A 14586-nucleotide genomic window follows, 5' to 3' on the forward strand; every position below is an offset into this window, starting at 1 on the left:
TGCTATCCATGTGACATGGGACAAGTCACATGACCCTTGTAGATTTCAGTTTCATGACCTGGAAAATGAGAGTGTTTGATTTCCCTGGTGATCTCTAAGTGACTTTCTAATTTGGAATCCATGCTCCTAATAGAAGTATTAGATTTGAAACAGATGACTTATAGTTGAAACTTTGATCTTCCATATATTTCTTCTTTAACATTGGGGAAATCATTTCGCTATTTTTTATCTTTAAAATAAGTGGCTTAAATTATACTAGCAGCAAAGTGCCTTCTAGTTCTAAATTTTCTCATTCTAAAAAAAAAATAAGCGCAGCATAATAAGAGCACAACTATTTATGTTATTGAATAAAAGGGCAAAATATGTTGTATGGTTAAGGGATCTTTAAATGAGTAGCAATTATGTTCACAGTCTGGAATTTCTGAATGACTTGGATGATTTGTACTTAAAATTCAGCTAGATATAAAAGAGAGATATCAGATTATTTGGGACACAAGCTAGTATTATTTCTTCAATGAGTAATGCAAGTAAAATTAAAATAGAAAAAGAAAAGCAATTTTTAGATATGTTACCCCAATAATAATTATTAAAATAATAAATATCATTTTTTGAAGTAGGAGATTTGAATTTAGTGAAATTAAAGGATTCCTAGAATGCAAAATTTGATTTTTCCCCAGTAAATTATGAAAGCTTTTCTATCTAATTATGTTTTCTCTTCTACACTTAAAATGAATTATATGAAGTATGGGTGACATTAAACACAATTTGTTTGAGTTTTGATGTCAAGAACAAGCTAAATGAAAAGTAAAACAATTTCACCAAAAAGTAAAACAGTGCTTAATGCCAGAGATTGTTGTTATGTACTGTTCTATAGGAAAAGAACTTTTTTTTTCTAAATTTATATGATCAGGTTATTTTAGTTGAGTATTTTCAAGCAAGATTGATTTCTATGAATAGAAAGTTCATGTTTCTGTTGTAATAGAAAGTTTGGAGTGCCATAACTACAAAATGAGAGTATTTGCAAGAAATAATAACATTCTCAACAACATTTTTTGTATACATAGAATGCCTGGTAATGTGTCCATTTTGTAAAGAAGAAAACTAAGGTAAAGAGAGAGAAAGTGACTTTTCCACAATCTTTTAGTCAATAAATGGAAGGCTTGAGACTCTATCTAAAATGTCCCATCAGACCACATTATCTTTCCACTTGACCACAGAACCTTAATATCATTATTCATGAACTAAGAATATCACTTTCACATGTGGATATGGGGTCATTTCTAGATTTTAATACCGAGGATTAGATTTTTTTTTTAAATCGTAGCCCCAAAGCAGCAATCTTAAGAAAACAACATTAAAGAAAAGATCACTGATTATTTTTGTAGACTCTTTGTGTCCCATTCAGTCATAGATTGAAATGTGCTAATGAGAAATGAGAGTCAGAGGTAATTTTTTTTTTTTAATATGGAGAGAGTTCAGTAACAAAGGAGTGGAAATGACAAAGAAGAATGCTTCAAAACCATGTCAGTAATTACACAGCATGAGACATACTTAACAGATGATGAGTGTGAAATTTCACTCTAGCATGTAGAAACAATTTTCTGGTGAAAACAAGAAGAGAGGTACAAAATATTACGAAGCTTATTATAGTTGAGGGAGATGCCTAGGAAAGTGAGGCTATGGTAATGATATGCAATTATTTTCAGTTAAGAATTTGATGTATTGCAACAGAAAAATAGGGCTAATAAGGCTCCATGCTGCATGAACAGAAAAATTAGATATAAATCAAAAGATGCATTGCATCTTGTGGATAAAGTCTCCTACAAATATGATTGCAATTCTTTGTCCCAAAAAGAACCTGAATTTAAAATGTAATCAAATTATTGAAAATGCCAGAGCAAGAAAAAAAAGCTTATTGGGAGACTAGAGAGTCTCTTTCATGAAAAAAAGAAAAAGAAAAAACTTCAAAGGATGAAGCATATTTAATGGTGCCCAAATGGAGAGTTGGTTACAACATGTGAACATTGAAAGGGATCATGGTGAGACCCTGTGGAAGTAATGTTGATAAAAGGAAGCAGGGAATGATAGGCCACCCTCTGAGGTTAATTAAGAAGATTGACTCTCATATGTGTAAAGGAAAACTTCTTTATTCTAGGCCCTTAAATCTCAGAAAGCACATTAGGGACAGTCTAGTGGAAAGGAGGTTGTGATGTGCAAATAGATGAAATACCTCATACAATTTCATAAATTGCATTAAGTCAAGATTATCCATTTTTAGTCTATTTCTTTCTGGTTAATCTTTTAACCAAGGAAAAACTAATATTAATGTTTAAATATGTAGCTATTAATATGTAGCTAAAACTCAAGAAGTTGTTATTTTTAATTAAGAAGTATATTATGTTACAAATTAAACAATTCTCAAATCCAAACATTTCAATATATAAAGAAGAAAAACAAAGATTGTATAAGAAAGCATGTATTTGTTACATGTTTTTGAAAGCATATATTAAATTTAAGGAGTTGGTGACAGAATTGCTTTATTTATGTCATGCTCTACAACTCCTTTTGTTGTCTTTGCATGTTAACGTTTTATTGTTCTTTTAAAAAAAGTTTGTATCACTACTCATTGAATCTAATATCCTGCCCCAACTATTGATGTTCTTCCTAATAACAAAATGTTTACATAGTCAAGAGGAATCAAGATAGTGATCATATAAACAACATACTATTGGTGCTGAGTAAGAAAAGTTAATTTACGAGGGGCGGAGCCAAGATGGTGAAGTAGAAAGACGCACATACACATAGCTCCGAACCCACAAACCACAGAACGGCTAGAGGGGACCAACCCAGGGCGAATTCTGCACCCAGAGACCACGGAATATTGGAGCGAGGGAGACTTCTGTTCCAGAGAGACCTGCAAACCTCTCGCGGGGGGTCCTTCGCGCCGTGGACTGGGCGCCGGGACGGGGAGCAGAGGGCAGCCCTGCCGCGGCCATGACACCGTGAGGAAAAGATCTGAGAGGGCTACGGGGATGGGATCTCCAGCAGCCACGCGGGTCCCCCCACCCACAGAGGGACCTGCAAACCTCTCGCAAAAGGTCCGTCGCGTTGCAGACGCGGAGCCCAGCCCGGACCTGCGGCGGCCGTGGCTCCGAGAGGCACAGATCTGAGAAGGCTCCAGAGACAGGATCTCCAGCGGCGGCACAAGCCCCCCCACCAACAGGTGACTGACGGGGGTAGGTGAGAGAGTCTTTTTGGCAGGTCGAGAGGGGAGTGGGGTGCCCCCATGATTCGGGCCCCCCCCCGGGAGGTAGAAGCTGAGAGGCGGCTGCAGACCGGGGCTCCCCAAGCCAGCGGGAGCCTGGATCCATTGTGGAAGGTCTGTGCATAAACCCCCTGAGGGAACTGAGCCAGAGAGGCGGCCCTGCCCCTGACCACCTGAACTTAACTCTCACACTGATTAGCAGCCGTGCCCCCGCCAAAAACCCTAAGGCGGGAAGCAGCATTTGAATCTCAGTCCCCAAATGCTGGCTGGGAGGACCAGGAGGCAAGGTCGGTGTGAGGAGAACATTCAGAGGTCAGGTCACAGATTGGGGAGAATGCCCAGAAAAGGCAAAAGAAATAAAACTATTGAAGGGTACTTTCTCGGAGAAAAGACACTTCCCCCCTTCCTTTCTGATGGGGAGGAACAATGCTTGCCATCAGGCAAAGACACAGAAATCGAGGATTCTGTGTCCCAGCCCACCCAATGGGCTTGGGCCATGGAAGAGCTCAAGAGGAATTTTGAAAATCAAGTTAGAGAGGTGGAGGAAAGACTGGGAAGGGAAATGAGAGGGATGAGGGAGAAGCATGAAAAGCAGATCAGCTCCCTGCTAAAGGAGAACCAAAAAAATCTTGAAGAAATTGGCACCTTGAGAACTAGCCTAACTCAGTTGGCAAGGGAGGTGCAAGGGGCCAATGAGGAGAAGAATGCTTTCAAAAGCAGAATTAACCAAATGGAAAAGGAGATTCAAAAGCTCACTGAAGAAAATAGATCTTTCAAAACTGGAATGGTACAGATGGACGCTAAGGACTTTATGAGAAAAACAGATATCTCAGAACATGCCGCGCAGATTCGAAAAATGGAAGATAATGTGAAATATCTTATTGGAAAAACAACTGACCTGGAAAATAGAATCAGGAGAGACAATGTAAAAATTCTGGGACTACCTGAAAACCATGATCAAAAGAAGAGCCTAGACATCATCTTCCATGAAATTATCAAGGAAAACTGCCTTGAGATTCTAGAACCAGAAGGCAAAATAAATATTCAAGGAATCCGCAGAACACCGCATGAAAGAGATCCAAAAAGAGAAACTCCTAGGAGCATTGTGGCCAAATTCCAGAATTCCCAGGTGAAAGAGAAAATATTGCAAGCAGCTAGAAAGAAACAATTCAAGTATTGTGGAAATACAATCAGGATAGCACAAGATCTGGCACCCTCTACATTGAGGGATAGAAGGGAATGGAATAGGATATTCCAGAAGTCAAAGGAACTAGGACTGAAGCCAAGAATCACCTACCCAGCAAAACTGAGTATAATACTTCAGGAGAAAAAATGGTCTTTCAATGAAATAGAGGACTTTCAAATTTTCCTGATGAAAAGACCAGAGCTGGAAAGAAAATTTGACTTTCAAACACAAGAATGAAGAGAACCATGAAAAGGTGAACAGCAAAGAGAAGTCATAAGGGACTTACTAAAGTTGAACTGTTTACATTCCTACGTGGAAAGACAACATTTGTAACTCTTGAAACATTTCAGTATCTGGGTACTGGGTGGGAGTACACACACACACACACATGCACACACGCACACACACATAGAGACAGAGTGCACAGAGTGAATTGAAGAGGATGGGATCATATCTTAAAAATAAAAATGAAATCAAGCAGTGAGAGAGAAATATTGGGAGGAGAAAGGGAGAAGCAATATGGGGCAATATGGGCCTCTCATAAAAGAGGCAAGCAAAAGACTTATTAGTGGTTGGATAAAGAGGGGAGGCAAGAGAAAATCATGAGGTCTACTCTCATCACATTCCACTAAAGGAAAGAATATAATGCACACTCATTTTGATAGGAAAACCTATCTCATAATACAGGAGAGTGGGGGACAGGGGCACAAGCAGGGTGGGGGGGAGGATAGAGGGGAGGGTAGGGGAGGAGAATGTAATATGAGGTTGACACTCATGGGGAGCGAAAGGACCATAAGAAAATAGAAGTAATGGGGGACAGAATAGGATGGAGGGAAATATATATAGTTAGTCCTATACAACACAACTAGTATGGAAATCATTTGCAAAACTAAACAGATATGGCCTATCTTGAACTGCCTGTCTTCCAAGGGGAAGGGGTGGAGAGGGAGGGAGCTAAAGAAGTTGGAACTCAAAGTGTTAGTACCAAATGTAATGTTCGTACCACTGGGTAACAAGAAATACAGGTTAAGGGGTTAAGAAAGCTATCTGGCCCTACAGGACAAAAGAGAAGATGGAGACAAGGGCAGGGAGGGAGGATAGAGGAGAGAGCAGATAGGTCACAGGGGCAATTAGAAAGCTTGGGTCTGGGGGGGAGGGGATAAAAGGGGAGAAAATTTGTAACCCAAAATTGTGTGAAAATAAATGTTAAAAGTTAAATAAAAAAAAAAAAGAAAAGTTAATTTACAAAGTGAACTAAAAAGATTCTATTTTTTAAAAATGCCCAAGTATCCATCCTAATGCACTACTATGACTTTATTAGTCCTTTATCTTAGAAGATCCATCACTCTCATAAGTCTAGGCAATAAAGTGTAAATTCCTGACCCTGATAATCAAGATCCTCTCCCTTTTGACTCCAATCTATCTGACTAGCCCAATCTCATGCTTCTTTCTAAGATACATACTGTGTTCCAGTAAAATCCTGTATGTAACAGATAAACTAGTTTTACCTCCGTACTGCCATTTTCTATTGTAATGATTTTACTCACACCAACTCACATGACTGAATTAGATTCTTTTCTGTCTTTGCCTAAATACTTTCATTTTCTCAATTCTCAACTCAATTGTTACTTCAGGTAATTTCTTTAATTACCTGAACTTATTTCCCAGTGAATGTGATCTTTTCTTCTTCCTAGTTTTCATTGCACCTCAACTGTATCATTGTATTTATTGTTTTATGCACTTGGTATACACTATGCCTGTGTATGCATACACATGCCATATATTAAATACAAAAGGGTTTAGTCTTATATCAGGCCATTCTTCATATTAAATATCTTCATGATACCTTCTATGAATTAAATGTATGTTGGAATGAATTGGTCTGTAGCATTATTCTTAACATATTTTAATGCAAGGAGTATTTTTGTGTTAAAAATATTAACTGAGACGTTGGACTGTGAAGGTATCTGGTTACATAGGGAAACAAAACAAAAGTGAGGAAATACACGACCATGAAGCAAATGCTTAGTTTACGAGATGAGAGATTAAAAGAAAAAGATCAATTAAAGCCAAAAAAGAAAGAGAAGAAAGATCCCAGTGCTCTGAAAGAAAGAGAAGTTCCCCAGTACCCATCCTGCTTGTTCTTCCAATATAACACACTGTTGGGACCCCCTTACTACATCTTGGTTGGTACCAACTTTATCATCTCCTCCATCAAAGTCAAGTTTGACTTAATGCAGTCAATGATGAATTGTCTATATGCCAAGTGCGTTCCACTACATTGATTGTGTAGTGGCTGAAACTGAAAAACTGGGACAAAAATACCGAGTAGCCCTGAGGATTGCCAAGTACCCACAATTTGAATGACTACCATGCTCGCACAAAGGAACATATGCAGATGATTGCTTAGTCCAGAGGATCACTCAGCACAAGTGTTACATTGTGGCTACAGTTGATCGAGACCTTAAGCGAAGAATCCAGAAGATCCTGGGAGTTCCCATCGTGTACATTTCTAACCATAGATATAACATCGAGAGAATGTCAGATGATTATGCAGCCCCTCGATTGTAACATTAAGAGACTGAACTTCCTATGATGCCAGTCTACAAAATAACATTCTAGCCCATTACTTGTCATATTGAGGTTACAGAGATTTGCTTTTTTATCCTGTTCTGAAATAATTTTTATATCTTAATGAAAAACTCATTTAATTTATATATAAATCAGTTTTGTTGGAAAAAATAATTAAAAAATTAACTATTTCATGGTAGTTCCAAAAATCCATTGGTGGAGGGACTATGTAATGGGTAAAAAAAAAATGTTTTCTGAGTTCAAAATAAATGAATTTTGTACAACTAGATGGCTCAGTGGATAAAATGCTGGGTCAGAAGTCAAGATGACTCATGTTCCTGCAAACAAAACTGGTTTCATATACTTTCTTAACTGTATAGCACTTGCAAATTCACTTAACCCTTTTTGCCTCAGTTCTTCATCTGTAAAATGAACTAAAGAAAGAAATGCAAACCACGTCAGTATCTTTGCCAAAAAAACCCCAAATGGGATCAGGAACAGTCAGACATGACTGAAAAATGACTGAACACCAAGAATATTAAATCAAACCCACCCACTAAATGAATAAGCCCTTTGCCCAGACAAAGCAAGAGAGTATGATTAAATAATTATTCAAATTAATTCCACATCAAAAAATATGCTTGTATTATTACAGTTGGTGATAATGCTATTTCATTTCATCTGTTTATGTTGAAAACTTTGCTAAAGTGCCATAAACTTAATGATGCCATCTATATTCATTCTAAAGCTCTGAACTAACAAATCAGAAGGATACCAACTTTGCCACCTGGGTGTAGTACAATGTGATATTCACAGTACCTACAGTAGCTGTGAATATGCCAGCACAATTCTGAATCACAAAATGTGAGATTTTCCACATGGAAAACAGAACCAAAGCATTTTTTTCACGCATCAGAAAGCCAAACCCCAATACTGGAAAGCCAAATCCATCATAGTAACCAGGAAGTCTATATATATTACCAGCCTTTCCCACAAACAGGCTCCCCTAAGAAAAATACCCTTTTCTCACTCACAACTAACTGCCTACTTTCTCTGTCCTCCCCATCTCTGACTAGTCTGACTAACTTCCTCTCAGCTCTGCTCCAGCTCTGCCTTTTTCTGTTCCACTCTTCTTGCTCCACCCTCTCCTGTTCCACCCAGTCAATAATTCTTCCCACCACAGAATCATATGACTCAGGCTTCAATGTGACTCAAGCAGGCCACATAGCCTATTAATGGAGAGGAATGGACTTCTCATTTCATTAAAAATAAATTGATTCCATTAAAAATACATTAACAATACATTTTGACTCAAGATCTTTCATATCCATTATATAAGTCAATGAGGTGACTGATATAAACAGAACTTAACAAAAATATAAGATGGATATTACAATATAGACACATAAAACAATATCGTAAAATGGGGTTTGAGCACAACCACCCTAGTATTCCTCCCTTGAATGAATGGGGCCCAAAATCTTGGGGTAAGGTATTCTCTTCCGTAGCCACTTTCTGCTGAAATTGGACATAGAGCTGTCCCTGCTCCAGGAGGTCCCATTCAAAAGGTCAGTTCCTCACTCAGCACCTACAGCTTGGTAGACACCAAGTCTGGGTATCCTTATATTACATCAGACCACAACACATCAGACAAGGGGTGACATCTCACTTAAGTGACCAGACATCTGCAAGTGTAGGGTATTCAGCCTGCAGAAAACAAATCTGACAAACAAGGTGAACAGACAAAACGACAAAAAGAAACAAGGAGACAATAATCAGAAGCAGGGTAGATAAAAGGTCAGCCATGCTGCTTGAGTCCACTAGCATAGTCTCATTTGCTGTTGCTAACTGTTTTCTAATTTGCAGTTTTGGGGTCATCATTATGACTAGAGATATACTTTCTTTAAAATGAGCTAGCGCCTGGCCAATTTTGTATTCTCCTTGCAAGTGTGATGAACTTGGATACAGTGTTTTAGGTGGATTTGTAGGGGCAGTTCTTATTTCCTTGCTCTCCCTAATATCAAGCCCCTTTTCTTGGTACATTTTGCATAATTCATTAGTTGTAATGCCATGTATTCTTCCAAATTTTACTCCTGCTCTCAACAGAGCAGTAAGCATTTTTTTCTCATCAATCTATTCTGACTTTGAATTCCCTGGCTTATTACTCTTCTCTCCAAAGATAACACAAAATGTAAGAAAGATCTGTAACACAGGGAAGGAGGCTGATGGGAATCCCCTCAATTTCCAGTTCTTTGTCACCAGAAAAAAGAACTGTTATAAATATTTTTGTGCATGTGTATCCCTTTCCCCCTTTTATGATCTCTTTGGGATACAATCCTCTATTAGTGTTATTGCTGGATCAAAGGGTATACACAGCTTGTTTTCTCTTCAGACATAGTACCAAATTACTCTCCAGATTGGTTGCATCAGTATACAACTCTACCAACAGTGTATTATTGTTTGAATTTTCCCACACCTTCTCCAACATTGATTATTTTCCTTTTCTATCATATTAGCCAATCTGATTGATATGAGATGGTAAATAAGACTTGTCTTAATTTGCATTTCTCTAATCAACAGATTTATAAGTGAATACTATCATATCATCTTCAAAGAGTGATTCTTTTATTTCCTCATTATCTATTTTAATTCCTTCAATTACTTTTTCTTCTCTTATTGCTATAGATCACATTTCTATTACACTACTGAATAATACTGATGATAATCCATGTCTTTATTTCACCCCTGATGTTAGTGGGAATTCTTCTAGCTTATCCCCATTGCATATAATGCTTATTGATAGTTTTAAGATAGATACTACTTATCATTTTAGGGAAAATTCTATTTATGGATATATTCTCTGTTTTTTATAGAAATGATTGCTGTTTTCTCAAAAGCTTTGTCTGCATTTATTCTGATAAACATTTGATTTAACTTAGTTTTATTTTTGATGCTCAATTATTTTGTTAGTTTTCCTAATATTGAACCAGCCCTGCATTCCTGGTATAAATCTCACTGGATGATAGTGTATTCGCCTCATGAAAAATTTCTATATAATTTTTTAAAAAATATTTTATTTAAAATTTTCCATCATCATTCATTAAAAAAATTGATCTATAATTTTCTTTCTCTGTTTTGACTTTTCCTGGTTTAGGTATCAGCACCATATTTATGTCATAAAAGGAATTTGGTAGGACTCCTTCCTTATCTATTTTTCCAGATAGTTGATATAGTAATAGAAACAATTGTTCTTTGAATGTTTGGTAGAATTCACTTATAAATCCATCCAGTACAGGAGTCAGGAGGACCTGACTCCAAATCTCACCTCAGACAGTTGACACTCACTAGCTGTGTGACCTTGGGCAAGTCACTTAACCCCAATTGCCTCATCCTGGGTCATCTCCAGTCATCCTGATGAATAACTGGTCACTGGATTCAGATGGCTCTGGAGGAGAAGTGAGGCTGGTGAACTGCACAGCCCTCCCTCACTCAAAACAAAGTCAAGTGCAAGTCACATCATTAGTTCTCTGATGGTCTTCTTTGGCAACAAAGGACAAAGGCACACATATATACATATGTATATGTGTTTATGTATGTATGTATACATATATATATACATACATGCATATATATGTATACACACACACACACATTGAATAAATCAAGAGTGAACTCCCTAAGTAAAAATCTCCAGTTCCAGATGAATTTTTAAGTGACTTGCCCAAGGTCACACAGTTAGCGAGTGTCAAGTGTCTGAGGTGAGATTTGGAGTCAGGTCCTTCTCACTTCTGCGCTGGTGCTCTATTTACTGCACCATCTGATTGTGTGTGTGTGTACATATATATACATGCATATACATATATATGTATACACACACATAAAATGGGGTTATTTAGCTATTTTATTTCCTCTTCTGTTAATCTGGGTAATTGATATTTTTGTAAATATTCACTGATATCACATAAATTGTCAGATTTATTGGCATACAGTTGGGCAAAGTAACTCCTGATCATTGCTTTAATTTCCTTTTTTTTGATGATGCATTCACCTTTTTCATTTTTGGTACTGGTAATTTGGTTTTCTTCTTTTTAAAGTCAAATTAACCAATTGCTTATTTTTTCATGAAAGGAGCTCTTAGTTTTATTTATTATTTCAATAGTTTTCTTTCAGTTTAATTAATCTCTTCTTTGATTTTCTGAATTCCTAACTTGATATTTAATTGAAGTTTTCAGTTTGTTCTTTTTCTAGTTTTTTAGTTGTTTACCTAATTCATTGATCTCCTTATTTTATCCATGTAAGCATTTAGAGATATAAAATTTTCCCTAAGAACCACTTTGGTTGAATATAGTAAGTTTTGGTATGTTGTCTCATTATTGTCATTTTTTTTGATGAAATTATTCATTATTTCTGTGATTTGTTCTTTAAGCCACTCATTCTTTAGGATTAGATTATCTAGTTTTCAATTAATTTTTGGTATATCTTTCCATGACCTTCTATTACACAGAAATTTTATTGCATCATAATCTGAGAAGGATGCATTTAATATTTCTACTCCTGTCCTCACTTCTATCAGTCTACTTCTCTGCTTCTCTTTTATTTTCTCCTTTCCTCTCCTTCTTCCCTATAGGGTAAATATATTTCTATACCCAAGTGAATGAGTACTTTATTCCCTCTTTGAGCCAAATCTGATGGGAGTAAGGTTCAAACAACACTCACCCCTTTCCTTCTGTCATTCTAATCTAATAGGTCTTTTGCACCTCTTCATGCCATGTAATTTACCTTATTCTGCCCCCGTCCTTTTCTCCTAGTACAATCCTTTTTTGTGCCGCTTAATATTTTTTATATCATCAAATTAAAGACAACTTATACCCTCAACCTCTGTCTATGTATACTCCTTCTATTTGTCTCAATAGACATATAGTTTTCAAGAGTTACAAGTATTGTCTTCCTTTGTTGGGATGTAAACAGTTTAATCCTATTAAGTAGCATTTTTCCTTCCTTTTTTACCTTTATATACTTCTCTCAAGTCTTGTTTTTGAAGACTGAATTTTCTGTGCAGCTCTGGTCTTTTCATTAGGTAAGTTTGAAATTGCCCTATTTCATTAAAAGCCCATCTTTTCCATGAAAAGATTATGCTTACATTTGTTGGGTAGTTAATTCTTGGTTGTAATACAAGCTGTACCAGAATATCATATTTCAAGCCTTCTAGATCTTTAATTTAGCAGCTACTGAGACTTGTGTAATACTAACCTGTCTCCTTGAAAATTGAATTGTTTCTGTGTGCTTGCAGAATTTTCTCCTTGACTTAACAATTCTAGAATTTGGCTACAATATTCCTTGGAGTGTTTATTTTGGAATCTCTTTCAGGAGATGATTGGTGGATTCTTTCAATGACTATTTAACCTCTGTTTTTAGGATATCAGGGCAGTTTTCCTTTATAATATCTTGAAAAATGCCATCCAAGCTCTTTGTTTGATCATGATTTTTGGATAGTCCAATAATTCTTAAAATAACTCCTCTGGATCTGTTTTCCAGGTTATTTGTTTCCCTAATGAGGTATTTTATATTTTCTTCTATTTTTCATTCTTTTTACTTCGTCTGGCTGATTTTTGATTTCTCATAGTGTCATTAGATTCCACTTCCCCAATTCTAATTTCCAATGGACGACTTGTACCTCCTTTTCCATTTGGTCAATTCTGCTTTTAAAGGAGTTGTTTTCTTCAGTCAATTTTTGTGCTTCCTTTTCCAGCTTTTTTTTTTTTTCATAATTCTCTTCCATAACTCTCATTTCTTTTTCTGGTTTTTCTTCTACCTCTCTTACTTGAGTTTTTAAATTTTTTTGAGTTCTTTGAAGGTAAGTTTGATTTTGAGAACAATTTATATTTTCCTTTGAGACATTTTGACATTGCCATCCTTTTCAGGTTTGTGTTGATTTTCCCCATCATCATAATTGTTTTCTATGGTCAGGATCTTTTTGATTTTTGTTCACATTTTTGTTTTTTTCCTCTCATTTTTTGAAGTTGAGTTCTGTTCCTGGAGCACTGAACCAAGATTCTTATGCTGGATCCCAGGGGCCTGGTCCAATATTTTCCATGCTAGGACCTCTGGTGCTTGTGGCTTGCCAACTGTGCTGGGGTGGCACAGCCTAGTCATGACTGATTTTCTGCCTTCCTGGGGCCAGCAATTTGCCTTCTGTGCTGGGTCTAGAGGCATCACAGCTGGCCTTCTGTGCCACTAGCCTGTTAAACAAAAATTAAGGGACCTAGGTTTCTGATTTGTGCTGTGCCTAAGAGCCTCCCTCTGGCTTGCCGCTAAATTGTCTGTGCTGAGTTGTGCTTTCCTTTTATCATAGTGAGCCTGACCTTTCCTGAAGTCCCTCTAAGTTGTCTTAAGCTAGAAAACTTTTTCACTTCATATTTTTGTGATTTTTATAACTTTTATATCTGTTTGTAGGCTTGATTTAAAATTGTTTCCAAGGCAAATTGTGGGGAGCTCAAACAAATTCCTGGCTTCTCTCCATCCTGATTCTTTCTCTCATGAAGAATACCTCATACCAATGATATTACAGGTTCAAATTTGGAAAAAAGAAAAGAAAAGATGATCATAATCTGCTGGTTCTTAAAGGCATAACACCAGTGTACTCTACTTATTGAAAATTTAACCTACTGATATTGTATATATGTTTCTAATAATTTTACTTTAATATAAGGTATATAGTTCAAGAGGCACTAGAAATAACATTTTTAAGGAATCATTTCAGTGACATATAAAAAAAGTCAGTAGAACATAATCTGGGACTCTAATGAAGGAGAAAATGGGCCTTGGCAATCATAATAAAATGCATCAATGGCTCTGGAATTTTACAGCTCAGAGGAGGCCTCAGAGATCTTGAAGTACCTTTCAAATGTGAACCAATAATCCTATGACACTATAGCCAGGAATTAAATAGATTCCTCTTTCTGCTCCTTTAAATAGTAAGGAAAATATGTTTATGTATTTATTTTAGCCTTGTTGCCTAGATTCTTATAATGGAAATATGAATTATATAATTTGAATATGAATTTATATAATTCTGGGTAATGGACTTGATATATAAGTTCCTTGGTGTAGGGAGTTCCTGCTGATGAACATCATCAGTGACATAAATTGGCACCTCCTTGTACCTACAGTACTAAGACATTAAGTCCTTTACCCATGTTCAAACAGCTACTGTATATCACAGACAGGTTTTCATGATCCAAAGCCAGCTATATCCACTGTGAGTTATGTAACTAATGAAAACTTAAAATATATTCCTAAATAGTATGTATGCAACTTGAATGTAATTATCAAACATCATTGGGTCATAAATTTAGAGGTGATAGAGACCTAAAAACCATCTGCTCCAACCCCCTCATTTGGTAGATGTAAAACTGATGCCTTAGTCACATAATTTCATGTAGGCAGTTAGTGGCAGGATCAGCATTTCATGTTGAAATCTAGTTGATGGTAAACCCATTCTTCTGTTTTTGTTATAAAATAGTTAGATATTTATTGTGAGATTCTCTAAATTTATTTTCACTGG

At 36.5% G+C, this 14586-nt stretch overlaps 1 protein-coding gene and 1 pseudogene across 1 annotated transcript in view; both read left to right on the forward strand.

Annotated features, from left to right (window-relative positions):
• Positions 1-14586, forward strand: part of DPP10 (dipeptidyl peptidase like 10) — a 997128-nt gene that overhangs the window by 274296 nt on the left and 708246 nt on the right. The window lies entirely within an intron of this gene.
• On the forward strand, positions 6455-7022 carry LOC140509203 (rRNA-processing protein FCF1 homolog pseudogene; annotated as a pseudogene).

This window comes from Notamacropus eugenii, chromosome 5 (assembly GCF_028372415.1).
Source record: "Notamacropus eugenii isolate mMacEug1 chromosome 5, mMacEug1.pri_v2, whole genome shotgun sequence".
In the NCBI taxonomy this organism is placed as follows: domain Eukaryota; kingdom Metazoa; phylum Chordata; class Mammalia; order Diprotodontia; family Macropodidae; genus Notamacropus; species Notamacropus eugenii.